The sequence below is a fragment of the Onychostoma macrolepis genome, chromosome 11 (genome assembly GCF_012432095.1).
Source record: "Onychostoma macrolepis isolate SWU-2019 chromosome 11, ASM1243209v1, whole genome shotgun sequence".
NCBI lineage: Eukaryota > Metazoa > Chordata > Actinopteri > Cypriniformes > Cyprinidae > Onychostoma > Onychostoma macrolepis.
The window spans coordinates 7,851,975-7,858,039 of NC_081165.1; the positions used below are offsets into that span (position 1 = coordinate 7,851,975).

General features: G+C 47.6%; 11 non-coding genes across 11 annotated transcripts; all 11 read right to left on the minus strand.

The window, feature by feature from the left end:
* Positions 1 to 88: 88 nt before the first annotated feature.
* Positions 89 to 160, minus strand: trnap-ugg (transfer RNA proline (anticodon UGG)). The gene has a single exon. It is a non-coding gene; the product is annotated as a tRNA-Pro (tRNA).
* Positions 161 to 613: 453 nt separating this feature from the next.
* trnaq-cug (transfer RNA glutamine (anticodon CUG)) lies at positions 614 to 685 on the minus strand. Its single transcript has one exon. It is a non-coding gene; the product is annotated as a tRNA-Gln (tRNA).
* Positions 686 to 1,039: 354 nt separating this feature from the next.
* Positions 1,040 to 1,111, minus strand: trnap-ugg (transfer RNA proline (anticodon UGG)). Its single transcript has one exon. It is a non-coding gene; the product is annotated as a tRNA-Pro (tRNA).
* A 418-nt stretch (positions 1,112 to 1,529) lies between these two features.
* On the minus strand, positions 1,530 to 1,601 carry trnap-agg (transfer RNA proline (anticodon AGG)). The gene has a single exon. It is a non-coding gene; the product is annotated as a tRNA-Pro (tRNA).
* An 89-nt stretch (positions 1,602 to 1,690) lies between these two features.
* On the minus strand, positions 1,691 to 1,762 carry trnap-agg (transfer RNA proline (anticodon AGG)). The gene has a single exon. It is a non-coding gene; the product is annotated as a tRNA-Pro (tRNA).
* A 415-nt stretch (positions 1,763 to 2,177) lies between these two features.
* Positions 2,178 to 2,249, minus strand: trnaq-uug (transfer RNA glutamine (anticodon UUG)). Its single transcript has one exon. It is a non-coding gene; the product is annotated as a tRNA-Gln (tRNA).
* A 125-nt stretch (positions 2,250 to 2,374) lies between these two features.
* trnaf-gaa (transfer RNA phenylalanine (anticodon GAA)) lies at positions 2,375 to 2,447 on the minus strand. Its single transcript has one exon. It is a non-coding gene; the product is annotated as a tRNA-Phe (tRNA).
* Positions 2,448 to 2,619: 172 nt separating this feature from the next.
* Positions 2,620 to 2,691, minus strand: trnap-ugg (transfer RNA proline (anticodon UGG)). The gene has a single exon. It is a non-coding gene; the product is annotated as a tRNA-Pro (tRNA).
* A 449-nt stretch (positions 2,692 to 3,140) lies between these two features.
* trnaq-cug (transfer RNA glutamine (anticodon CUG)) lies at positions 3,141 to 3,212 on the minus strand. Its single transcript has one exon. It is a non-coding gene; the product is annotated as a tRNA-Gln (tRNA).
* Positions 3,213 to 3,566: 354 nt separating this feature from the next.
* trnap-ugg (transfer RNA proline (anticodon UGG)) lies at positions 3,567 to 3,638 on the minus strand. The gene has a single exon. It is a non-coding gene; the product is annotated as a tRNA-Pro (tRNA).
* A 562-nt stretch (positions 3,639 to 4,200) lies between these two features.
* On the minus strand, positions 4,201 to 4,272 carry trnap-agg (transfer RNA proline (anticodon AGG)). Its single transcript has one exon. It is a non-coding gene; the product is annotated as a tRNA-Pro (tRNA).
* Between the last annotated feature and the right edge of the window lie 1,793 nt (positions 4,273 to 6,065).

Sequence of the window (6,065 nt, forward strand, 5' to 3'; positions counted from 1 at the left end):
CGTCAACATTGAAAGAAAAGTACCTAACTATGCTGTGCAAATGAGCCAAAGAAACCAGAATGAACTGTCGCTCCTCAAAGCTGCAGTTGGGCTCGTCCGGGATTTGAACCCGGGACCTCTCGCACCCAAAGCGAGAATCATACCCCTAGACCAACGAGCCACTGAATGCTCCCCTAGCTAGTAAATGTAGAAAGAAGTCTCACAGGGCCGTAAAGATTTCCGAGAAACTCCTTTCTGCCAAATCTCCACTGGCTAGGGTAGCCATCCCAAACCAATGTTGAGAAAAATGTCAAGGCTTGAGTGAACCATGAGCGGCTACCCTGCTCTTGTGACCCATGTGAGCCATCTCAAAAACGACACCTCTTTTCAGCGCAAGCGCTCTAAACCACAGAGTTAAGTGGTCGACCAAGTTTACATGGAAGACGAGGAACTAAGATCGGCGAGACGCAGGCTTGAAAACGCTCAGACACAGTGCTAGTCTAACTTGAAGGCGGCGTGCGATTGTGGCACGGTTAAAGGAGGCCACTGTAGCACACCCTTTCTAGACACGCTGCCACAGAGAAGGTTGTGACGTGGGATCCTCTTTGCAGAGCACTGCCAGTCAAAAGACAGCAGGTTCCACCGAGATTTGAACTCGGATCGCTGGATTCAGAGTCCAGAGTGCTAACCGTTACACCATGGAACCAAGCAGAGACAGGGTCGTCTTCCCTTCTTTTTGCAGTGTAGAACTCAGAAGGAGGCACTGAGAAAAGCAGCTGACCCGCGAGTATCAGTATGCTGTCCAAAAAGGTCTCCCTGCTCCCCTCTGCCGGAAAACCGGGATCTTTAGATCTTCAATCTAACGCTCTCAACTGAGCTATTTCGGCCTCGGTGAGCCAATCTCTAACTGACTGAGCTAACAGCTCAGCAACAGCATAAGTCGTAGGTGAGAGACCAAGTAGAAGGACGAGACGTCAACATTCAAAGCCAAGTACCTAACAATGCTGTGCAAATGAGCCAAATAAATCAGAGTTAATGGCCACTCCTCAAAGGTGCAGGTGGGCTCGTCCGGGATTTGAACCCGGGACCTCTCGCACCCAAAGCGAGAATCATACCCCTAGACCAACGAGCCACGGAACGCTCCTAAAACTAGCAAATGCAGAAAGAAGGCTCACAGGGCCGTGAAGATTTCCGAGAAACTCCTCTCTGCCATATCTCCACTTGCTTGGGTAGCCATCAACAAACCAATGTTAAGAAAAATGTCTAGACAAAGGACACGAGGCTTGAGTGAACCGCAGACGGCTACCCTGCAGCGCTGCCCATCTGAGCCATCTCAAAAATGACACCACTTTTCAGCGCAAGCTCTCTAAGCCACCGAGTTAAGCAGTCGACCAAGTTTAAATTGAAGAAGAGGAACTAAGATCGGCGAGAAGCAGGCTTGAAAACGTGCAGACACACTGCTAGTTTTACTTGAGGGCGGCGTGCGATTGGCCAAGGGAAGGCAGAATGGAAGGATACTGCTCAAGAAAAGAGTATCCAAAAAGAGAGGCGGGCTCGTCCGGGATTTCAACCCGGGACCTCTCGCACCCTAAGCGAGAATCATACCCCTAGACCAACAAGCCATAGCCCAAAAAAGCCTGTATTCCCCCCAAACCATTTATTTCACCGCCCTCGATTTACAGAGTCCGTTCCAAAAAATAGTCGCTGAAAAGGGCTCGTCCGGGATTTGAACCCGGGACCTCTCGCACCCTAAGCGAGAATCATACCCCTAGACCAACGAGCCACAGAATGCTCCCCTAGCTAGTAAATGTAGAAAGAAGGCTCACAGGGCCGTAAAGATTTCCTAGAAACTCCTTTCTGCCATCCCATACCAATGTTGAGAAAAATGTCAAGGATTGAGTGAACCTCAGACGGCTGCCCTGCAGCGCGGGCCATCTGAGGAATCTCAAAAAAACACCTCTTTTCAGCGCAAGCGCTCTAAGCCACCGAGTTAAGTGATCGACCAAGTTTAAAGTGCAGACGAGGAACTAAGATCGGCGAGAAGCAGACTTCAAAATGCGCAGACACAGTGCTAGTCTTACTGGACAGCGGCGTGCGATTGGGGCACGGTTAAAAGAGGGCACTGTAGAACACCCTTTGAAGACACGCTGCCACAGAGAAGGCTCCTCTCTGCTGAGCACTGCCAGTCAAAAACCAACAGGTTCCACCGAGATTTGAACTCGGATCGCTGGATTCAAAGTCCAGAGTGCTAACCGTTACACCATGGAACCAAGCTGCAGCTTGGTCGTCTTCCCTTCTGATTGCAGTGTAGAAATGACTCAGAAGGAGGCTCTGAGAAACGCAGCCAACCCGCGAGTATCAGAATGCTTTCCAAAAAGGTCTCCACGCTCCCCTGTGCCGAAATCCGGGATAGAACCAGGGACCTTTAGATCTTCAGTCTAACGCTCTCCCAACTGAGCTATTTCGGCCTGGCTTGGAAAATCTCTAACCCACCGAGGTAACCACTAAACGCAACGCAAGCCGTAGGTGAGAGACTAAGTAGAAGGACGAGACGTCAACATTGAAAGAAAAGTACCTAACTATGCTGTGCAAATGAGCCAAAGAAACCAGAATGAACTGTCGCTCCTCAAAGCTGCAGTTGGGCTCGTCCGGGATTTGAACCCGGGACCTCTCGCACCCAAAGCGAGAATCATACCCCTAGACCAACGAGCCACTGAATGCTCCCCTAGCTAGTAAATGTAGAAAGAAGTCTCACAGGGCCGTAAAGATTTCCGAGAAACTCCTTTCTGCCAAATCTCCACTGGCTAGGGTAGCCATCCCAAACCAATGTTGAGAAAAATGTCAAGGCTTGAGTGAACCGCAGACGGCTACCCTGCTGCGCGGCCCATGTGAGCCATCTCAAAAACGACACCTCTTTTCAGCGCAAGCGCTCTAAACCACAGAGTTAAGTGGTCGACCAAGTTTACATGGAAGACGAGGAACTAAGATCGGCGAGACGCAGGCTTGAAAACGCTCAGACACAGTGCTAGTCTAACTTGGCGGCGTGCGATTGTGGCACGGTTAAAGGAGGCCACTGTAGCACACCCTTTCTAGACACGCTGCCACAGAGAAGGTTGTGACGTGGGATCCTCTTTGCAGAGCACTGCCAGTCAAAAGACAGCAGGTTCCACCGAGATTTGAACTCGGATCGCTGGATTCAGAGTCCAGAGTGCTAACCGTTACACCATGGAACCAAGCAGAGACAGGGTCGTCTTCCCTTCTTTTTGCAGTGTAGAACTCAGAAGGAGGCACTGAGAAAAGCAGCTGACCCGCGAGTATCAGTATGCTGTCCAAAAAGGTCTCCCTGCTCCCCTCTGCCGGAAAACCGGGATCTTTAGATCTTCAATCTAACGCTCTCAACTGAGCTATTTCGGCCTCGGTGAGCCAATCTCTAACTGACTGAGCTAACCGCTCAAAGCAAGCATAAGTCGTGGGTGAGAGACCAAGTAGAAGGACGAGACGTCAACATTCAAAGCCAAGTACCTAACAATGCTGTGCAAATGAGCCAAATAAATCAGAGTTAATGGCCACTCCTCAAAGGTGCAGGTGGGCTCGTCCGGGATTTGAACCCGGGACCTCTCGCACCCAAAGCGAGAATCATACCCCTAGACCAACGAGCCACGGAACGCTCCTAAAACTAGCAAATGCAGAAAGAAGGCTCACAGGGCCGTGAAGATTTCCGAGAAACTCCTCTCTGCCATATCTCCACTTGCTTGGGTAGCCATCAACAAACCAATGTTAAGAAAAATGTCTAGACAAAGGACACGAGGCTTGAGTGAACCGCAGACGGCTACCCTGCAGCGCTGCCCATCTGAGCCATCTCAAAAATGACACCACTTTTCAGCGCAAGCTCTCTAAGCCACCGAGTTAAGCAGTCGACCAAGTTTAAATTGAAGAAGAGGAACTAAGATCGGCGAGAAGCAGGCTTGAAAACGTGCAGACACACTGCTAGTTTTACTTCGGCGTGCGATTGGCCAAGGAAGGCAGAATGGAAGGATACTGCTCAAGAAAAGAGTATCCAAAGAGAGGCGGGCTCGTCCGGGTTTCAACCGGGACCTCTCGCACCTAGCGAGAATCATACCCCTAGACCAACAAGCCATAGCCCAAAAAGCCTGTATTCCCCAAACCATTTATTTCACCCCTCGATTTACAGAGTCCGTTCCAAAAAATAGTCGCTGAAAAGGGCTCGTCCGGGATTTGAACCCGGGACCTCTCGCACCCTAAGCGAGAATCATACCCCTAGACCAACGAGCCACAGAATGCTCCCCTAGCTAGTAAATGTAGAAAGAAGGCTCACAGGGCCGTAAAGATTTCCTAGAAACTCCTTTCTGCCATCCCATACCAATGTTGAGAAAAATGTCAAGGATTGAGTGAACCTCAGGCGGCTGCCCTGCAGCGCGGGCCATCTGAGGAATCTCAAAAAAACACCTCTTTTCAGCGCAAGCGCTCTAAGCCACCGAGTTAAGTGATCGACCAAGTTTAAAGTGCAGACGAGGAACTAAGATCGGCGAGAAGCAGACTTCAAAATGCGCAGACACAGTGCTAGTCTTACTGGACAGCGGCGTGCGATTGCAGTTAAAAGGCACTGTAGAACACCCTTTGAAGACACGCTGCCACAGAGAGGCTCCTCTCTGCTGAGCACTGCCAGTCAAAAAGCCAGCAGGTTCCACGAGATTTGAACTCGGATCGCTGGATTCAAAGTCCAGAGTGCTAACCGTTACACCATGGAACCAAGCTGCAGCTTGGTCGTCTTCCCTTCTGATTGCAGTGTAGAAATGACTCAGAAGGAGGCTCTGAGAAACGCAGCCAACCCGTATCAGTATGCTTTCAAAAAGGTCTCCACGCTCCCCTGTGCGAAATCCGGGATAGAACCAGGGACCTTTAGATCTTCAGTCTAGCAGCTCTCCCAACTGAGCTATTTCGGCCTGGTTTGGAAAATCTCTAACCCACCGAGGTAACCACTAAGCATAGCGCATAAGCCGTGGGTGAGAGACTAAGTAGAAGACGAGGCGTCAACATTGAAAGACAAGTACCTAACTATGCTGTGCAAATGAGCCAAAGAAACCAGAATGAACTGCCGCTCCTCAAAGCTGCAGTTGGGCTCGTCCGGGATTTGAACCGGGACCTCTCGCACCAGCGAGAATCATACCCGATACTAAAACATGCTCTGTAAAAAGAAGAAACGCGTCCCTCAACAAATCACCGGCGTGAGGAAGGCAAGGTTTGCAGTCTTTCCATTTAAAATGACCAGTTTTGAGTTTCATAAAACACAATTTCAGTTTAGAAATTGTTTAATATCATGATAAAATGTGTGTTTCTGAAGTTTCATCACAGAACGTTAAGTAATTAGAATGTTATGTTGTGTGTTAGATGAGGTAAGTTTTTTTTTTTTTTGTATTTCAGTTTAAAACGCATAAGTCATCAAAACTACTAAATGAAAAAAACAAAACAAAACAAAACAAAAATTTTATTTTTGTTGCAGAAGATGAAACTATGAAGGATCTATTATGTAATCAAGATGGCCAGTCCCCTTCTGGGAGTTAAAGTTTAAATACACATACACACAAATTGAATTTCTACAAAATATATAAAATATATATTATATATATATATATTTTTTAAACTCTTATGCCTTAAAGCTTTTTCTCATTGCTGTTAGGAGGAAATTATTTTATAAAAACAATTTCAGTTGCTTTGGTTTGCCATGATGTGTAAAAATAAATACATAGCAAAGTAGTTAAATTGTGTCACATAGATGATAGCATACCTGCACTGTAAAAAATTGCTGTAAAATTTACAGTAACTTACTGGCAATTTTGGTTGCCAGTAAGACTGCACTCAAAAAATGATTTGGTCTAATTTGCGCCAGTGTTCATGTGTTTCCACACTACAGAGTGTTCAAGTAGAATTGAAGCAGTGCTGGAGTTAAGGAGATAATTATGTGATGATTGATCATTAATGATGAACACCTGCTGTTATCAAGAAGAATCACAGAAGGAAGAGAAACACAAGAACTACAACTGACTTCAGACACAGCTGAAGATGAA